We start from the raw sequence: 21,348 nt of genomic DNA on the forward strand, positions 1-21,348 counted from the left end.
GGAAAGGCAGCTGCAAGGCAAAGGGCAGGAGATGAGCAGCAGTGGGGGGAGGGGCAGCTGAAGTGCTGGCACTTGACAGCCTCTTCTTGGCCAAACCAGTCAGGATCACCTGTCAGAGGCTCCAAGATCTACTGGAATGAGTTGGTGACCACTGCTCTAGCTAGTTACAAAGGTGCCAATCCTGCAACTTGCATTTCTGCAGAAGGAGCCCGAGCTCATGCAGAGACTCATTAGCTTCCATGGGGAGTCAACTCATGTGGGTGCAGATGCTGAACTGGGGTCCAAATCTGTAGTAAGTGCATACCCTACAAACCTGTGTGGTGCACTGGGAACTGTAAATAACAACTAACTGTAATAGAATAGAGAATGGCCAGAGGCTAAAGGCATGTTTCTTAGGCCTTGTTACTCTTGTGACCAAATCCAGCTGCATTGCTTTGAAAATGTGGAAGTTAAAATGTATTTCCTGTGCATGAGTGTAAGACTGAGGAGTGGGTCACAATGAAGTAGCTAATGGCATAATTATTTCCCAAATCCTGCCCCATCTGTGAGTCATTCCGAACATATGGATCATGCCAATGTCTTTTCATTAATTTTAGAAGCAGACTACTGCAATGCGTTACTTCCAGAAATCACATCCCCCCTCATCAGCAGTTCATGGACAAGTTGTAGAATTAATGGAAAATGTACTTGCAGGCAGGTTGCATTTAAAGAATATGATTAATAATAGTTACACTGTAACAAACCTATGGCCATTGAGAACTTAACCATCGTCACTATGCTACACATTATAGCCCTTCTGAACCTGATGAAGCTAATATAGTTAGTACTCATCATATATGCCTGTTCTCAAACACAGGAACCTACCTCCTGAGCTACATGAGAATCTTCATTAACAAATAGCAGAATAAGGCCAAATAATGAGACATAGTTGAACAGCTCTGGTTCCAGCCATACTGCCTTTTATTCTGGAGGTCACTAAGGCTATGTCTACACAGCAACATTATTTCGAAAAATCATAGTCCACGTCTACACAGCTGGCAGTTATTTCAAAATAATGTCAAAATATTGTCAAGCTGGAGGACTTCTTACTCTGATTCCTGTAACCTTCATTGTACGAGGAGTAAGGGTACATCTACACTAGCCCCCTAGTTTGAATTAGGGAGGCTAATGAGGGCAACTGAAGATGCTAATGAAGCACGGGATTTAAATATCCCACGCTTGATTAGCATATTCCCTTCTGGTCGCCATTTTGGAAACTGACTAGCCCAAAGTAACTGCCCGTGTCTACACGCGGCAGAGAAGTGGGATTCCGAGATACTCCTCATGGAATGAGGGGTTTAACAGTTAAATCGAACTAAGGGGTTGATCTTGGAATCCCGCTTCTCTGCCACATGTAGAGGCGGGCAGTTACTTTGGGCTAGTCAGTTTCCAAAATGGCGACCGGATGGGACTATGCTAATCAAGCGTGGGACATTTAAATCCCGTGCTTCATTAGCAATTTCGGTCGCCCTCATTAGCCTCCCAAGTTCGAACTAGGGGGCTAGTGTAGACGTACCCTAAGGGAAGTCAGAGGAAGAGTGCTCTTTTTTGAAATAAGTGCTGTGTAGATGCTCCCAATTAGGAAGTAAGCTATCTTGAAATAAGCTGCGCAATTGATGTAGCTCAATTTGCATAGCTTATTTTGAGTTAAGCCCTGCTGTGTAGATGTGCCCTAAAGGGCCTAACCTTATGGGTCTTAAGCAGAGAATTCCATAGCTAGAAGGCAGGAGATTCCTGTAATTTGTGCTATTGACATTTCTCCTGAGAATCTAACATACATAATATCCAGATATGAAACTGTCGGAGAGAACAAAGAGGTCAGTGGGAAATGTTATCTGAAGAATTAGCCCAGAAAGTACATTCAGCATCCTAGGTGTTACATCTGCAGTCTAATTAATGAAACATTAGCAAGGTCACATAAAAGACGTATCAACAAATTAGGTCAAACTCCAATATGTCTGCATTGCTGTGAATAAAGTGAGCAGTTACACCCCCAAGCAGAACGTCTGTAGGATTGAATTTACTTCCTGAAATGATTAAGCTTTTATCAACAAGTCAGCTAAATAAGGGTAAACTTATGTCCCTTGTCATAAATGAACTCCACTGCAGGGAAGTGGGGTCAGATTTTTCAAAAGACCCCAGCACCCACTAGCTTTCACTTCGACACCTAAATGAAATAAGCAGGTTTTCAAAACTGGGATCAGAATGCAGCAGCTCCCATTTTAATAATGGTTACTTATCTTTTTAGGTCCTTTGTGATGGCTATCACCAATGAACCAGATGTGGGTGAGTGAAAAAATAATCAAATAACTGAGGAGGCATCTGGCAGAGCTGCACATTTTTTTATGTCAGTGGACTAGATACTGCTTCCACTCTAAGATCCTAAATTGGTTCCATTAAATCTTTGTTTACAGATTCACAGATTATCAAATCAGAAGACACCATTGCGGTAATCTAGTCTGACTTCTTTTAGAACACATAGGTCAGAGGATTTCCATGAATTCCTATTTGAACTAGAGTATATGTTTTACAAAAACATCAAACCTTGATCAAATTGCTAGTGAACAATCTACTACTACCTTTCATAAATTGTTCCAATGTGTAATTACCCTTACATTTAAAATTTGCACCCTATTTGCAGTCAGAATTTGTCAAACTTGAGGAGGCATTCATTCTCCCTTTGTACTAAGGCTCCAACATATCAAATAAATAGTGAAATTTCTTCTATACAAAGGAGAATTTTGTATCCTAAGTCTCTGTTATTAGTGAGAAAGTTATAAAAATTCTTAATATCACCAGGGAGATAGTTCAAAGGAGATGCCATTAATTCTTCAGGTGATGAAGGGAGAGGAACAGGATCCAAGAGGATGTGTGGATAAGTACAGTTAAGCTGCTGAAAGAACCAGTTATAGGCAAATAACCTGTATTTTTCTGTATTACTGTAGGCTTTTCCACAATCAAAGCTTTTATGCTGGGTCAAGATTTTTCCTCTGAAATATGAAATGCACAGAGGCCCCAATGAGTGTGGGATGAAATTGTCTTTGCTTCTAAAGTCTGTCCTTTACACTTCCCTCAGAGAAGAGGTCATGGCTAGCTGCGTGCACTTTGCACAGTAGAAGGGGCCTGAGATTAAGTGTATTGGCCAAATTCCTGTTTGGGGAACTGCATTTTGCTGGCCTAAATCCTCCTTCGGTTTCACTTCCTCTCCCAACTCACAGTTCAGGCCCATCTCTACAGTAAATCAGCTTCCGTGTGCTGTTGTGAGGAAATGCTTTGTGCAGTTTGCGAGCAGCTCTTTTATGTGACCTTAAACATCTCTCTGAAAAAAAACATGACTTTCATAAAAAATCTGCAGCTGCTCTGAGCAAGTGAAAGAGAGAAGGGTAAGAGGACTGGGGGAGGAGCAGAGACAGCTACATTACCAGATGCAAGCGGAACTGCAGGAGAATGGAAGCAGCTCTTCAATATGAAAGCATTTTTATTTGCTATTAAGCAGAAAGGATCAGGAGGAAGAGGTGTTTTTTTTAGAGCTTTTCTCATGAATTTACAAGAAAATTCGCTCAGCACAATGGCACTTTAAGAAAGACACTTCCTTGGCATTCATAGTACACCTGCATGCATCTTGTTCCTGTAGTGTCAGTACTGAGACCAGAGTACATCACACAGACGTCCTGACGCCAGAGTCAAGGGCTAAAATCACCCTGACTGTATATAATGAACTACATTCATATTCTAGTGGGTAGCTGTTGTCATTGTTAAGGTTCTGTTTAAATGTGGTTTAATCAACCTGTTAGAAAAGGACTAAATCTAAATCAAAGTCTGTGCATACTTTGCTGTAAATTCCAGATTACCGTGTACATTGGCAATGCCCCATGGCATGACTTGCTACAACGAGCCCTTTTTGTTAACAAGCAGCAGGAATTTGGTGGGTTTTCACCCCAGGGAGCCTTTCTGAGCTGACTGTAAGCTTCTGCTTAACTGCTCCTTATCAACCCAACTTGACAACCATCCAGGAGCCACTTTTAATGAATTCTTAAACCCTTTGCATTAATCATCTTCATGTGTCCACAGCTTGGCAGTCGCCTGCCCTAACTTTATTTTCTGTGTGAACTAAGTGCTTCTAAAAGGCGCTTGGCTGACAGCTCTGGAGTCTGAAGTCCTCTATCTATAGCATCGCGTGGTGCAAGTTTACACATGCCGCTCTGCTGTGCCCAGCACCTGCACGGGTGCCAGGGTAGTTCAGTTCCTATCTAAGCCTAGGGCAGATAGTCTCCATTCTCATTTGGTCTGCAGCTGAGGCTGTCAGGGTGCCAGTTTCCATACAGAATTTCAGGAGGTAATTGAAGCAGCACCAGCTCCTGTGGAACCACTGCTCTATGGCTGCGGAAGATCAGCTGCTTGGCGGCGCAGTTGGTGGGAGCACAGCTCTGCTGGAGTCCCCAGGCGCCTCTCACTGTGAGGGGAGCTGTGGAACCGTCTGGCTCCCTACTGAAGGTTCTGGTGAAGAAGGGTGATTGACGTGTACCTGTGTATAAATCACACGTGCCATTATGATGGCACTTACCACAGGGCAAGTGCACCTTAAACCACAGTTGTGAGCATAGATGACCAGTTAGTGGTTTAGTTAACTGTTTTGTGTTCAGATGTATGCATGCACATTATATATGTACAAATGGGTCAGCCATCACACACCAACAGTTCTCAAAAATGATGCCCTGGAACTCTGGCAGCAAAGGGATTAAGTATATTACAGTTTTCAGACAAGCAGAGGCCAGATTCAGATGCACAGACATTATGAGCTGGGTCAGTTAACCACAAAGGTATCTCAAACTCCTTCACACCTAGAGCTATGAGATATCTGATAAGCTATATCGAGTTACTCCATTTGAACTCTGCCCTCTAGTTGGCTGTCTCGTCCCTACTGCCTGACAGATGAGGATAGCAGCATCCTGCTGGTAATCACAGATATAAACATGGATGAAACTGACCTTTTTGACTCATGATTTTGCTTAATATCATAGGGAACTCTGTGCAGGATTAAGTAAAAAAGTCAGCTTTTTGGTAAAAGAGAGGAATTGCTGTGGAAGAAAACTAGTGCATTTATAAGGAACCACGATATTTTTGCAGAAAGCTGAAAAAAACCCTTGCACTTTCCAGAACATTTTTGCAAATACTTTAGCAAAAATATGAATTAAAATCCAGAGTTGAGAGTCTCTGCTGCAGTCTGCACTTTTCACACACATTTTAAAATTATTTCTCCCCTCTCTTTATCACACAGCTTGACTCTCCTTCCTAATCCTTACTGTCCTGTAAAACTAATCTTATACATGTGCAGATAACTATGAGAAACACTGAACTTATGATATCATAAAGACACAGAAAAATAACAAACGATCGTTTTACTTCTGGAGGGCTTCTTTTATCTGTAGCTGATAAAATGGTTCTAATTACTACATAGTCTTTATGGTATTAATCTTCCCTTGGCAAGTTTTAATGGCCCTGTGGAAGTTATTACTCATCAGACTGAATTTCTTAATCAGTTCCCTCCTTTAAAATAGTTTTGATACTTTAGAGCTGGAGACATTAATAAGAAGGTGGATTCCCTCCAAACCTACCACAGAACACTGGGAAACTTACTGGCAGTGCTGCTATGGTTGAGAGAAATGTATTGGCTTACTGGATCAATACCCCAAATCTGGACAGGGTAGAAATTTCTCTATTCAGTGGATCAATACGCAGATTATTCACAGGACAGAAATGCATATGGTCACTGAATCAATACCTAAAATAAGAGGAGATGCAGCAATTCTTTAGAAAATGCTTTTATATATTAAAAACAAAACAAAGCAAACAATTCCCTGGAACAGATTCTCAGCTTTTGTAGATTGTCATAGTTCCATTACCTTCAATGGTGACTTGAATGCTTACCTTAGCTGAGGATCTGTCCTCATGTGTTCATGCTCAGAATGGAAGGTATTTATCTATTTATTCAATGGTACAAAGTTCAGTAGAATAACTGTTCTCACTAATTGCTAATGGGTGAAATTGCTGGCGCTTACATGGAGACATTCTGGTAACAGATAATTAAGCATCTAAGTAGTTGAAAATGTCAAGAGAGAAAAATGATCTCTTCACCTCACTGAGTTCATTTTTAAAACTGTGTCAGTTCAGCTCATGTTGCTCCTCACACAGCCGGCCTCTCAGTCCTGTCAATGAGCTATAATAAAGTCACTGAGCAGAGTGAAACTAAAGACAAAAGCAAAAATGTGGGTAAAAGGATTCCCTTCCCCCTCTTTTTTTCTCTTACTTTAGAACTTCACTTCTACTGGCTGAGGGCGGGAAAGGATGTCCTTCACAACCTGCCAACACCACGTCTTTCCAACATGTATGACCTCACAGTTTGCAGAACCCTATGCAGTAAAGCCACTCTCTACTTTGGCTTTGCTGGCCATGGGAGCATTAAAGCTCCCCCTTCCTCACTCCTATGGCTAGATGTGAAGTTCAGCCTAATTAATGAATTGCTGTAGCTTTCAATCAACACAGGAAATCCCCAAATGGGAGCGCCGCACAGTTACTTGTGTTGATAGTTACAGCCAGGTCCTGGACCCCAGTTAAAGTGGCAAAGGTTCCTGGAGATCTTGATAAGTACCACCATCCAGGTCTCTATGTTGCTTTTACACCTGTTGCAGGCTCTCTATCTGCTCAGTGGGGTGTGTGTAGATGTGTTACTTCTGCTGGTGCTGATGACGCGCATCAGGACAAGGATACTGACCAGCTAAAAGTAAGAAAGGGAGGAGAAGCTGGGAGCAGGAGGGAGGACAAATTAAATTTTTGGAGTTGCAGATAGAGACAGAAGAGGCTCCAGACAATGGACAAGGAGGTTTTTTCATGAAATGCTGGCTGCCTGCCTGGCTTAATATTGGGCTGGAGTAGTATCTGAGTCTGAACATGTGGCAATGCTGTGTAATTGTTTCCATACAATTCAAAGATTGCCCCCATGTCTTTATTCTATTCCTTTTCAGAACCCTTCATTGTATAAAACTACAATTCTATGTGAGTCACTGTAGCTCAGGAGAGGAAAAGTGTGGACCATTTACTTGCTGCTCAGGATGTATTCTGCTACTGACTTTGAGTGGCTTTCTCTCCCCATATATTTCTGATGAAATGCAATGCAATGCATGCTTTGCACAGACCTTGTCTCACCAGGGCACATGAGGTGACTCCTCATCTGTCACATAACATTTCCTCCTTCCCTTGTATGCATGCTGGTGCAATATGGAGCACACATCAGTTTGCAAATCACCATTACATGGAAATATAATATGAAGTGTATCTTTTACCTACTACATAGTTATTGCGATATTAGCATACTCTTCTTCAAACTCTCATATTGCACTGGGTAAAAAAAAAAGTACTATTCTAACACCTCATCTCAGAGTCAGAGATCATGGGTTTAAATTTCAGTCTGGGCTGATGCTTGGGATGCAAGGATCCTTGGGAGTGACAATCTACACGGCCTTTGAGTTACAAAACTACAAACAGAGCAACAAATGCAGCTGCAGTTTGAACCTCTCTAGTCCAGCACCTGACAGGCACCAAACCAGGGAAATTGCCAGACTACAGGAGGTCAATATTGTAGTGAGTGGTCTTTTTAATTTTATTTTGCCAGAGTGAATAAACAGAACGATGTTTGCAATACTGCTTAATAATGTATGACTGTACTTACGTACCCTACATAAGCCCATGCCTAGCCAAGGCTTCTCAGCTGTCTTCATAACAAAGGATTAGTGTTTTTACACAATTTTACTGTATTTGAACAAGGAAATAAGTAGATAACACATAAAAAAAGCCTATGGTTAGCATCATTTCTAGCATTTCCACAGCTTGCTGAGCTCTGAGAACACATTTAAGAGAAAGTTAGAGCTAAATAACAGCACAGAACATTGAGAGCCAGGACTGACAGCTGTAAACAAACTTTATGGGACAGAGGAAAACTTGGCCACACCCACAATAAATTGACATTTGGGTAATTCAAATCATGCAAGACCACTGATGTTGCCAGATCAGAGAGCACCACACTAGTGTACAAATGCTCCTTTTTTCTCTTTTTGCTCATGTATAATCAGTTCAAAAGCATCTTTGTTTGAAAATCAAGATGCCTGGCAGGTAATCATGCCATCTCAGTTGAATTATTGCAGGTATTTTTTCTAAAAAAACTCCAACCTCATTTAAGCAGCTGAGAGCCCACTATTCAACAAAGTTATGGTCCAAAGCCTGCTGAAGTCAATGGAAGGACTTCTATTGTCTGCAATTAGTTTTGGCTCAGTCCCAAATGAGCTAATGTTTTCTTTTGAGCACAGGACAGTATTTTTCTATAAATGGTCATCAGTGACTTTACACAACTTTCACAATAGGCAAGAATGACACAGTGGACTGGATTTATTTTGTAAATAGCATTCTTTTCAAATAAATTAATGAGTAAATATTGAAACCCAGAAACCAGAGCAACTTCAAAGGCGTTACTCAACTTGAACAGGGCAAATCACACATTTCAAAAATGGCCTCAATCCCGATTTGCCCAACAGACCAGAACGGCTCTGCATTTAGAGAAGATTCTACCCAATTACCTGCCAACTGAAAGCTATTAGCATGTTGGTTTCTTGGGCTTCCAGATCGTGGCTGAGGTACAGAATGTACAAAGGTTGTAGCTATGCTGCACAAAGGGATTTCAGACTCCTTAGCTGCCAGTTTAGCACCTTTCATGAACATTGGGTTCACACACATATCAAAAGGGTCTTGATTTACAACTGTGTTACTCCAGTTTTACATCTGTGTAAGCGTGGCTGCCACTATCTAGACACTGGAGATTGAAGTCAGGACCTCTGGAGTTAAAGTTATGAGTTGCTACATCATGAACTAAAACTCTTGTCTGGAGCTGCAACAGACTCATTTCCTCAGTGGATTTGTAATATACCTTCTCCACTAGGCTGAGTAAGTCAATAGAAAATGAAATCAAAGGAGTTCCACTTGTAAAACCAGCGTAATGCAGTGGTGAATCAAGCCTAGGGTTTATAATTTTACATTGTTAACAAATTACAGCTTTAAAACAATTAAAGACAAAAATAAATCCTTGTTTAAATAATGTGTGAAGTGTCTGACTGTGAATGACAAATGATAATTGACAGTTGCCCTGGGTTCTTAACTGATGCTGCTGTGACTGTAGCACAGGGCTTTGGCAACATTAACCCTCTAGTGGCTGAAGGGAAAGATTTAGACAGAGTATATGTCCAGGAAGTGGGTGTGGTGTAGAACTGAGGTCCTCAGGAAGTGAGATATTGCTATAGTAGAATGTATACAAAGTACCAGGCTGTGTAATGGGAAGAACTCACAGCTAGCACCTATTAGCTGGGAGGTGGATCATGGCTAGAGATCATGGGTCAGTATACTTGCCCAAGCAGGATTATACTTGGAGAGGTCAGCAGTTTCAATGGAATTTGTGTGGGGTATTTGTTGGGAAGGGACAGGAGTGTGAAGGGGGCCAGAACAAGTGCTGGTAGTGAGAGTAGAATACTCTGTTTTATCAGCTGTCTTGTGTATTGTACGGCTGCAAGGAAAAAACAGTATTGCCCTTGCCATCTTCCATCTGGCCCCTTGGAGCTGGCAGCTGGGATTATTTACATACACTTCCCATGCAGCCAGTGCATTAAAGTTTCCTACACTGCTTGGTAAAGCTGCATTTGTGATGGGTGTGGAACACTTTGAGGTCAGGGTTGCTGATTTTGGTTAGACATATTCCCGGAGAAACTACGAGGAATCCTGTGGCACCGTAGAAACTAACAGATTTGTTTGGGCACATTAGCTTATACCCTAATAAATCTGTTAGCCTCTAAGGTGCCATGGGACTCCTCATTTTTGCAGATACAGACTATCACGGCTTTCCCCTCTGAGATATTCATGGAGTTTTCATTACATGAAAAAAATCTTTAATTAAAGATGTATTATTAATTCCTGGGGACTGCAGGACAATCCCAGAGGGTTGGCACCCCTAAGAGGTGTGTGCCAAAGCTGTGATTGTGAGATGAGGAAATGTATGTTTTGCACCCTCCAGCGTGTGTGAGCAAACGGAAGAGTTGCACATGCACCTTCAGGATCCAGTATGGATCAGTTCAGTGCAGAGTTGTGTGTGCTCTATAATTAGCAGGGAACAGGGATTTACTACAAAGGGTAATGTCAGTGGTGACCTGGGCTATGACAACAGTCTATTATTGACACGCACTCCTTGCAAAGTGAGTATGATGAGTGTCAGGTGTAGCAATACTAAATGATTAAGACATCAGTTAGCTGTGCTTGCTAAAGGCCCAGATCATTTCCATGTGGACAACTCACCAGAGTCCAGTAGATCACAACTTGTTAAGTCACCAAGAAGTTGCTGCAGAATGGACACAACATGATGACTATGCAGGCCTCTCTCCACCCAAATCAGCCATTAGCCTGCAATCCCCATGTCCTGGTTCCCTTCATGCTCTCCTGCAAATTTCTGCAACTGTGTGAGGCAAGAATATCCCAGAATCTACATGTTGGCAACCCAGGCAGGGCACATATTGATCTTCCTTGAACAGTCAACTTACTTGCAAACCACCAGGTTCTGTCTTTGGAAACACCACATTAATCTGCTGTGAGATCAGAAAGTAGCCCCTTGCTCCCGCCCCCCACTCTCAACCAACCAATCCAAGGTTTGTCTATCATGTGTCCTCATTACTGACACCTCCTGACACCCCCCGCTCTCCCTGTGCTTGCTCTTCCCCTCTCTTCCCCATCCCTGTTCCTGCCTCTTCCCACTCACACAAAGTCCTCTGACTCCTCTCCACCCAATACAACAGAAAATGTGGTCAGACTGCTGACTATTCTGTTGTGTTCACAGTATACCCCCGCACATAAAATAAAGGCAGATTATATCTCTAAGAGAGACAATTTGTTGGAAGCAACATGAGATCTTAAATCTTTATTGCACAGGTGTACAAAGGTTCAGACTAGAGACGTCAGTGGTGGGTTGTTTGCTGGGACAATGATGTTGGCACATTCACTTGTACTTCTTCAGCAAACCTAACATGGCTGCACAGAAATCCTCTCTGGGTTTTTTCTGTATTGGCCCATGCACACTACTTCCAGACTGCATGATTATACACGCAAAAAAATAAACATATTCTTAAGTACCATTTTCAATCTGGGTCCCCCAAAAACTTAATGGGCGACATGAACTATCATGGATAAAAAATGACTGGTTAGGACGATTTTGACTTGCATCACAGCAATAGTTGGATTCCCAACTCTGTTAGCCGAAAACCTACCTAGAAACGTTTAGAAAAGTTGCCATTTTTTTTCAGGTCCATTCTCTGTACCTGGTCACTGCCCACTCCTGAGACTGGTACATGGATAGGGTGCAGTGAGAGGGGCTCAGTCACCACCCAGAAGGACAAGCCCTTAACATCCTAGCTCATGTAAGGGGGGCAGGGAAGGAGGCAAGAGCTCCCCAGATAAGGGGCACATCCATGAGAAGACAGTATATGGGGCTGACAGGTACTACCCCTTTTCTTCCCCAGTTTTCCTACCACTTGCCTCCACATCCACCTTCCCCCCACACCTTCATCACTGAACCACCAACCTCTCTCTCTTCCCCTATTACCCAGCCCCCATTGTTCCCAGTCCCATATTCCCTCTCCTCTCACTGCAGCCTCAGACCTCTCTCCCACTATTTCCCCAATCCTCTGTCCTCTAATGTCCCTCTCCTCTCCAGGGGCATTCACATGGCTATTCTTCCTGCAAGTATCTTGGTTATATTCCCTCCCCCCAATAAAACTGCTACTCATGACTCACAATTTATGGCAAGCTGTGGACATGCAGTCCAAAACACCTTTAGTCTCAGGTGAGAAATTGTGATTGATTTATCTGTAATCACAGCCATCAGTCTCTGCAAGCTCTGAGATTCATCCAGCCATTATTACCTCTCACCTTAACAGTATTAAGCAGGAGAAGGAAATGACTTTTTTGGGGGGAGAGTCTGTAGATCAGTAACCTCTTGATCAAATGACCCCATATTTAAATCCCTGATGCTACCCTGTGTCCTCCTGCGATATGCCAAATTTCAAAGGAATTTGACTAAATATGTTGATGTTAGAGGATTTAGAAACATCAGCTTTTGAACAGAAGTTACGATACACCCCTTAATAATAGTTGTGCTACCCATTGACTACATGGACCAAATTCTGCTGTCATTTAAACCAGCATAAATATGGCATAGTTTCAGCATCAGTCACTGGAGTTAATTCAGATTTAAGCTGTCTCGAGAGTACAGTTTGGCCTTTTGCATGCCACCACAATGGCAGTTTTACCAGTTCTAAGTGTTGAGAGTTAACGTGTTTGGATTTATTTGTTCTGAATGTTCAGTACATTTAAGAACTCAAGAATATAAGAATGGCCGTACTGAGCCACCTAGCCCAGTAGCCTGTCTGCCGACAGTGGCCAATGCCAGGTGCCCGGAGGGGTGGACCCAAGACAATGATCAAACAATTTGTCTCGTGCTATCCGTCAAGCCTCTGACAAACAGAGACCAGGGACACCATTCCTACCCCTGGCTAATAGCCTTTTATGGACCTAAACTCAATGAACATAGCTAGCTTCTCTTTAAACTCTGTTATAGTTCTAGCCTTCACAGCCTCCTCCGGCAAGGAGTTCCACAGGTTGACTATGTACTGTGTGAAGAAGAACTTTCTTTTATTAGTTTTAAACCTGCTACCCATTAATTTCATTTGGTGTCCTCTAGTCCTTATATTATGGGAACTAATGAATAACTTTTCTTTATTCACCCTCTCCACACCACTCATGATTTTAAATACCTCTATCATATCCCCCCTCAGTTTCCTCTTTTCCAAACTGAAAAGTCTGAAATTTCACTGTGATATCTTAACTAAAAGATCTTTAAAACGTGGTATTCTAAAATACATGCTCCCATATCAATGAATCGTAACGTCTGTACACTTTGTGACTTTTTGAACTAGACCTGGGCAAATAATTGGTTATTCAATTTGTTGATAATTAAAAAAAAATAGTTTTTAGTAAAGCCAACAATGATTTAAAAAAATTCAAAGGGTTAAAAAATGAATTTGATTCAAACTGAAATATTTTAAGCATTTAAAAACATGTAATGTTTAAAACTAAAATTGAGATACATTTCGAAATGAAAAAGTAATTTTAAATACAAATATTTCAATTATTTCAAAATTTGTGTTTTGTTTTTTGAGCAAGACAATTTGGCAAATTTGAAAAAATGTTTCAGCATCGTAAAAATTGTATTCCGCCCTCCCCCCCCACATATTTTGGCTGAAAAAATTTCATTCAGCTATATCTAGGTAGCAATATAAAGTAACAGGTTCTCATTCCTGGGGCACTATCAGCTATAAATGTAGTGTTCTTCCTCAACCCTTTGGAGAGCCAGTTGTTAATTATTTCTCAATATGTAGTCTCTGTGTTAGTCTTACAACTAGGTGATTATTCACAGGCTTATTCTGATATACATCCATTTAATTTGGATGAAGTACTGGAGCTTTTCATAATATTTCTGTCAAAACAAGACATGTCTTTGTGAAAACATTTGTGAATGTTTTTTTTTTCCTGTTTGTTGACCAGATGTGTTGTCATATATGCTGGACTCCTCATTAGTTCATAATACGCTACTAAAAGGTAAAGTCTGCCTTTCAGTAGCATGTGAAGATCTAATGAGGAGTTACCCAAAAATTCCTAGCAGCTCTATAAAGCACAGCATGAACTCAGAAAATAGCTTTCCTTGTATATCCCAAAAGGATCATGCTGTTAGTAAGCATTAAAAGTAGCTTAGCCCCAAATCATAAAACTTCTGCTGCCTGGGCGAGTGTGACTAGAGCCAGGATAAAAAACAGGACTATGTAGCACTTTAAAGACTAACAAGATGGTTTATTAGATGATGAGCTTTCGTGGGCCAGACCCACTTCCTCAGATCAAATAGTGGAAGAAAATTGTAAAAACCATCTTGTTAGTCTTTAAAGTGCTACATAGTCCTGTTTTTTGTTTCAGCTACACCAGACTAACACGGCTACATTTCTATCACTAGAGCCAGAATGTGACTGTACCAATGGAGCAGTAGAGGAGAAGGTCAAATAAGTGTGAATGTTTTGCTTTATTATTCAGAGTGTGATTTGAAAGGGAGTGGTTCAAATCATAAAGGGAAATTTCAAGCCAAAATGGGAAAGATATTCCTGCAAAGCATACATGACACCCGCTCCCTTCCTCCATTCTGATTATTAAGGTGCCCATTACTTTGAATGTCACTCCTAACCTTTCTAGAAAAGCAATATGTTTTCTGTAGCAAACTGCCTTAAAGTACTACTAAATCTGACAAATCAGCGAAACACACAATCTCAATAAAACTAGAGCAGAGAGGGGGGAAATGCCCTCCCATGAATAGCATTAGTCAGTTTATAATAAGAGGGGGACTTGTAATTTAGTCACGGTTGAATGTATTCCATTTCCTCTCTATATTCACAGCCTCTTTTTATAATTATGCCTTTGTGAAGAGAGAGGTATTGGGATTCTCTGGGGTTTTGGGAATATCCTTGCTGTATCCTGAAAACACCTGCCTATTCCCTCCATGGCACGGTTTCTAATCCTGCTCTGAATGCAGTGAGACAAAATGGGCTTCTAATTTCATGGTTGAAATGAGAAGAGATAATATCTGCTTAGCTCCCTGCATAAAAATTGCTGTCTAGTATAAACCTTTCAGAATTTTTGCCTTTGTGTCCTCAAATGAATCAGGATGTACATGTATGATCTCTATAAACCTCTGAAAATGAAATATAATAATTGTTTGAGTCTACATTAATAATTTTAGAAATAGGCAGGTCATGCACAGCTTCCTATTGCCATCCCCCTTTTCATTTGTAAAATATTTTCTCAACATTTCTGACTACATGGTTAGTATATGTAAGTACAATTTAACTCACGTCGACATCTTGTAAAGATCTGTGTGGTGTAACACTGGCAATTGCAGCTAGGGTCCTGAGCAGAAATGCTGTACTGTGGTCCCTTCAATGCAGATTGTTAAAGATTACCACATTTGTTCGGCATTCATAGACTTTAAAATCAAGCTCCAATAAGAAGCTGAGTCAGGAGAGGGTTAAAGAAATCAGTGGTGCCTGATGTTAACTTCTTTGCTCTTTTTCAGCTTTGTAAAAGATAAATGTTTCAGATTTCAATCTGTGGTTCCCAGCAGTACTTTGGGAACACTGCAGCAGGCCCACAAAAATCGCTAATGCTGATCCAACCCTAGATAATGCGTCTCAGCAGGAATGACATAATGCCCTAAAAGAAGACTATGATGTAATGCATATCTCAAAAATCAGAGCCAATTTCCGATACAAAGCCTTGAAGTCTAGCTGAAGGTAATGAACTAGCATTAATAGTGCAACAAGAAAAACTTTGGGGGTTTATGATCTTTTTAAAAAAAGACAAATGATTTCTTGAGGCTTAATGGGCTCATACAGAATGTATCAATTTCTAAAAAAAGCTTCTTTTCTCTCACCACTTTCTTGTAAGCCGAGTGCTTGTGAAGGCCATTAAGCATTTTGCCTTGGTCAGGATGCCCACACTACATTAATATGAATGGTGTAATTTATACTGTTAGTAGTGTTGTTTTCGCAGGTGAAGTATAAAGTGTATATAATATATTACAGTAAATCCTATAAAATTAATACATTAGGGAAAGGTTTATTAAAGTCACTAATGTCTGGGGGGAAAAATTAAATGTGCTAAATGCAGCACTGATGTTGCATCATTCTGTTCAGAAACAATATTGTCTATTTTATGTGGGGTTTTTGGTTGCATTGCTAAATATTTTGGCAGAAAAATGGGGCCCAACTGAAAGTTTTCAGCTCCAGCTGTTTATTCCTCATTAGGGCCTGATGCTGGAAGGGGATGAGCCCCTGGAACGTTCACTAGCTGCAATGGAAGTTCATCACTCTGGTTCTCAGTGTCTCTGTTTACCCTCAAGTCATCTGTTTCTTTAGACTGTAAGCTCTATGGGTTTTTAACATGCCTAGCACAATGGATCCTGATTTCAAATGGGGCCCAAGGCACAAGTGTAATACAAATAATTATTAATATGGTGCTGAGTATCTCTCAGGATCAGACCCTTCTGTGTCTTAGGGCCCAGTCTTGCACTTGTTATGTAGGTAAATCTCCCACTGTTTTCAGAGCTGTGCTTCCTGTATGAAGACCATGGGATCAGGATATAATTGGTGATGTGTCACAGGAACTCATCTTCTCCATTCAGATTTGAAATTATTCGCTTCTTTCTGGAAAGCCTGGTTCTTGCTTCAAAGCTGCTCTCTATAAATGGACAAAATACAGAGGAAAAAATTATTTGCAAATGTTTTGACAGCTTTTAAATGGAATGGAGCTCCATTGCTGTCCTTAGCTCTGCCTAATAACTGTTTTGAACATTCATCTTGCTGCTATAAAAGTTTGCAGAGCAAAGTCCAGGCCCAGGGCTGAGATCCTTTTAACAGCAAACAGACAAATACACACAGAATAATCATTTAGTGATTAAACTAAATGTGTACTGAGTGGAAAGAAAACAGTCTATAAATGTTAGGTCACCTAACCAGAGAAGAGAAATAATACCATGTGATTCAGATGACCAAGCAGCAGCTCAAATATCAAACTGAGTACTTGAAGTAATACTTTCAGTGAAGCATTTGCATTTCAGCTACAAGTTGAAGTTTATTACACAAAACATCTGTCAAACAACTTCAAATAGTGAATGCATTTGTACAAATTGGAGTCTGTTCAAGAACAGTTAACAAAGAGAAGGGACTAAATTTGCCATTATGAATTGTCCACCTGATTCAATTAGCACCAATCTTTGGTAATCATTCAGTACCTCTCAAACCAGAAGACAGCCCTCTCTCTCCAAGTGTGCTTGGAATTTGGGACAGAGACAATTCAAACCACCTGCCATCTTGTATTACATTACTTAGAAAGTATTTTTTCCTGCTGTGCTTTTAAAGGCTCTTATTTCTTCAGAATGAATCTTGATCCTATTCTTGTACCAGTCCAGGGGAAAAAAAATCAGGGCAATTTGCATGGTAGCCTTTGACACAAGTTGTCAGTAAGGGTCTCAAAAATGCATGTTGTAAATAAGAATATTGAAAAGATGGTCTCTCATCTGAAACCTCCAGCTTTTTAGTAATCTCTGTAGAGATACTTCTTTTGTGCCATGGAGTCTTACTCAATTAATTTCAACCTGCTTCTCAAGATTCAGTTCTTCACAGCCGGTGTGATATTTAGTGTGAGGATTTCTTTGCTACAGGGAACTCCCTGGCTGCCCTGTGGCTCTAATGCTTGTTAATCAAGTCATCTGAAGCAATTGAGATACTAATGTATAACAATATTTTGACCTTTTAAATCTGAGGTATATATTCATGCTTCTTCAAGAAGCACCTGGAGTGCCAGAAGCTGAAGTCTTGTGTTTACTTACATGCCAAATATGCTGCAGCTAACTTAGGGCTTGTCTATAATTAAAATGCTACACTGCTGTAGCACTTCAGTGTAGACACTGCTGTTGGTGTAAGTAACTGACCTCTCTGAGAGGCAGTAGTTAGACTGATGGAAGAATTCTTCTGTCAACCTAATGCAGTCTCTGTAAACCACCTTAACTATACTGCTTAGGTGTATGGATTTTTCACACTCCTGACTGCTGTTGTTAAACGGACCTAATTTTCTTCAAGTTGCACCTCTGTAAACTGGAACTCTCTGGTCTGGCAACATCTGTGGTCCAGCTGGTCAGAGATCCCCAAAGGCCAGGAGTCAGGCAGCAGGAGGGCTGGCAGTTGGGAGCCCTGCTGCACTAGGAGCCAGGGCTGGGGCTGCATGGTAGCCTGCGAGGGGGTCAGAGCTGTGGCTGCACAAAAGCCTGGCAGGGGAGCTGGGGTCATGCGACAGCCTGGCAGGGAGGACTGGGCTGCATGAGCTGGGGAGTGGGATCCAAATCTGGAGCTGTGTGGCAGCCTGGCAGGGAAGCTGGAGCTGGGGCTGTGACAGAGTGGCAGAGGGTCCAGGCTGGGGCAGCCCAGTGAGAGTGGGCGGCTAGGCAGAGGAGCTGGGCTGGGGCTGCGTGGTAGGCCACTGAGTCAGGAATATTGGCAGGCAGCCCAGCTGGGGCCATTGGCAGGGTGATCTGCTGGGGCCAGAAGTGGAGTCAGTGATGGATTACGAAGCTGGCAGCAGGGGACCTGCCCTGGTCTGGCAAATTCCCTCATTCAGGACCAGTTAGGTCCTGATGGCACCGGACCAGGGATGTCCAACCTGTAACATACATCAGGCCTTAATTTCTTCAGACAAGTAAATCAGTGACCTTGCTTGTCCAATTAATAGACCACTGTGATTACCTCAAACAGAGGAGGAGGCTCACATTTATTTGTGTTAGCTCAAGTTCTTTGTTCAGACTGGAAGGACTGCAGCTGGAGGCTGGCTGTGCTTTGTGTTACAGACCTCTTTTGAAAAGAGACTGATCTGGGATGCATGGCATCATTAAATTTAGAACAATGCTGGCCAAGCACTATAGTCACACGCGTGAAAGGTCAGCAGCTGCTTCAAATTGTCTTTAAGAACTCACCTTAGTTAATAAATACCATGCTGCGCTAAGTGCGCTGCCTGAGTAAAAGAAGATAGCCCGAAGGAGAGCTTAATTATCTTGCTACTCCAACAAAGTATAAGGAGGTGAGGAAGACTTATCAATAAAGAGACAATGGAAGCTAATGGACTGATCTTGACACTCAGAAGCAAGAAGCCAGGTTTTCTAGTCTTGGCTTTGCTACCGACTGGTGTGATTTTTGGGAAAGTCACTTAACCTTATATGTAAAATGGGGAGTGCAATTCTTGCCAGAACGAGGAGTCGTGTGGCACCTTAAAGAACAAACAGAAGCAAACATAAGAATGGTCATACTGGGTCAGACCAAAGGTCCATCTAGCCCAGTATCCTGTTTGCCAACAGTGGCCAATACCAGATGTCCCAGAGGGAGGGAACACAACAGGTAATCATCACATGATCCCTCTCTTGTCATCCATCTCCAGACAAACAGAAGCTAGGGACACCATTCCTACCCATTCTGGCTAATAGCCATTGATGGACCTAACCTCCATGAATCTAGACCCACTTCGTCAAATGCATCTGATGAGGTATTTTTTGCCTATGAAAGCTTATGCCCAAATAAATGTTAGTCTTTAAGGTGCCACAGGACTCCTTGTTGTTTTTGCAGACACAGACTAACACAGCTAAACTCTGATTCATGCCAGATTGATTTAACAGGAATATTGCAAAGATGAATATATAGAGCTTTGAATATGTAAAGCAAGTTAAGTGTTAAGAATTATTATAAGACCTTCCATATGTTATCTTTATTTATATATAGCTATTATACTGAACCACTTCTACTTGAGTTTAACACAAGAAGAGTTTTGTTGGGGAAAGGACACATCACATTATAGATGAATGATTTCACTGCTACATCCAAGCCCCATCTAACTAGGAAATGGATCATTTTGGCAACAGTTGTTCTCAGCTTATGCAGAAAACAGTTTATCTGCCAGAACACATAGGGCAAAGCCATTTTGAACAATGTTACAAGAAGCAGAGCTAGACAGGAAATAATTCCGCCATCCTGTGTCCATTTTCAATATTTCAAATCATTTTCCTGTGCTGTGTTGAGGTGAACCCAAGACATTTTGATTTTTGTGTGTGAAAAACTAGAAAAAATGTCATCTTAGAATAGCGAAGAGCCGAACAATGAGAGCTCTCATTTGGTGCTCAAAGTTCAAATCTCTCATCTCCTTCAGCTCTCTCTGGACAGAAAGTCCATCCTAGATCTGAGAAACCTTTCCAAAAGAAAGTTTCTTTGAAACCAATGTATTTCCATGAAAAGTCTCACTTTCAATGAATCAGCGTTTTCCAATAAAAAATGGATCTGCTGCACTTGTCGCTTATGTTTGGTGGCAGTAATGTTGGAACAGGGAGTTTGGGTTGTGTGTCTTTATTGTATCATCTTCTTATAGCTGCACCTGCTTTTGCGTCATTTGTTTCACAGAACTCCCATTTGCCTTTTCTGTGATGGAATGTCCTCTAGTTAGAGATCCAGCTGTGAGCTATGATCTTCCTGTGCCTGGCTCTTGACTGCCTACATGGCATTGTCTTAGTTTGTACTATTGTTGAATGAAGAGCGAGGTGTTTGCACTGGTCTAATCACTATGTTATCCAAGCATTTACCACTTCTGTGGTGCTTTTTATCTGTACCTCTGAAATGCAAGTGGGTGGTTTTATTATTCCCATTATACAGCTGGGCAGAGTGAGGAACAAAGGGTATGTCTAAGGAGCCTATGGCAGTTAGCTTCCCAGCCTGGGTCAAAAGACTTCAGCAAGCAGTACTGGTGCTAGTGCTTTAAAAATAGACCCAATGTGATCAGCACTTTGGAGCTGTGGCTCAGGCTGGAGCTTGGGCTCTGAGGAAGGAGGAGGACTGGGCTGTTTGTCCCAAGTTAGGAGAACCCTTGCTGCTTGTGCTGCACAGTACCCAGCCAGTGCAGGAGATTAACCCAAGATCACAGTGAGTCTGCAAAAGAGCCAGAACAGAACCTGATTTCTATGCTGGGTCCATATCCCCTGAACCATACTGCTCGACCAGGGTGGTTTCTGTTAGAAACATGCTACCCATTTTTTGACCAACTTGTGCCAGCGTTTAATTTACAGCACATTAGGCTGACTCCTTAGCCGTGCTGACCTCCCCCTGACAGAGCTGGGAGAGGGGGAAAAGCAGCTCTAAGTCGCCTTTTTGGATTCCTAGTGTTGGGACAAGCTGTAGGTCTAAATATCCTTCAGCATGATTTAAAACATCTTAGTGGCTGCTCTACATCACACCAGATGCAATGGGCTGATAGACATCAAATGCTGGCTGAGGATCATCCAAAGTGTTGTGCGCTCTGATTTGCGTCTACCTCTTCCAGCCTCTGACATGCTCCGTAGAGCTGGCTGAGTTAGCTTTACACCATGGGAGGATTTCTTTCCACTGGGGGACTCCTCAGATAGCCTCTCTTCAGATGCTTTGCCCTTCTCAGGCACCCAGAATATATAAATGGCTATCGGACAGGCCCACGAAGCTATGCAAAGGACACAGCCCAGCACGTCAGGAGATTCACAACTTTACCATTTTTGTAATTAGAAAAGGGATA

General features: G+C 41.7%; 1 long non-coding RNA gene across 1 annotated transcript in view; it reads left to right on the top strand.

The window, feature by feature from the left end:
• LOC142829760 (uncharacterized) overlaps window positions 1-21,348 on the top strand; it is a 99,974-nt gene that overhangs the window by 40,014 nt on the left and 38,612 nt on the right. Inside the window, exon 2 of the long non-coding RNA XR_012904505.2 lies at window positions 2,288-2,325. This is a non-coding gene — a long non-coding RNA (uncharacterized LOC142829760). The remainder of the gene's footprint in view (window positions 1-2,287; window positions 2,326-21,348) is intronic.

The sequence above is a fragment of the Pelodiscus sinensis genome, chromosome 6 (genome assembly GCF_052426305.1).
Source record: "Pelodiscus sinensis isolate ZL-2025 chromosome 6, ASM5242630v1, whole genome shotgun sequence".
NCBI lineage: Eukaryota > Metazoa > Chordata > Testudines > Trionychidae > Pelodiscus > Pelodiscus sinensis.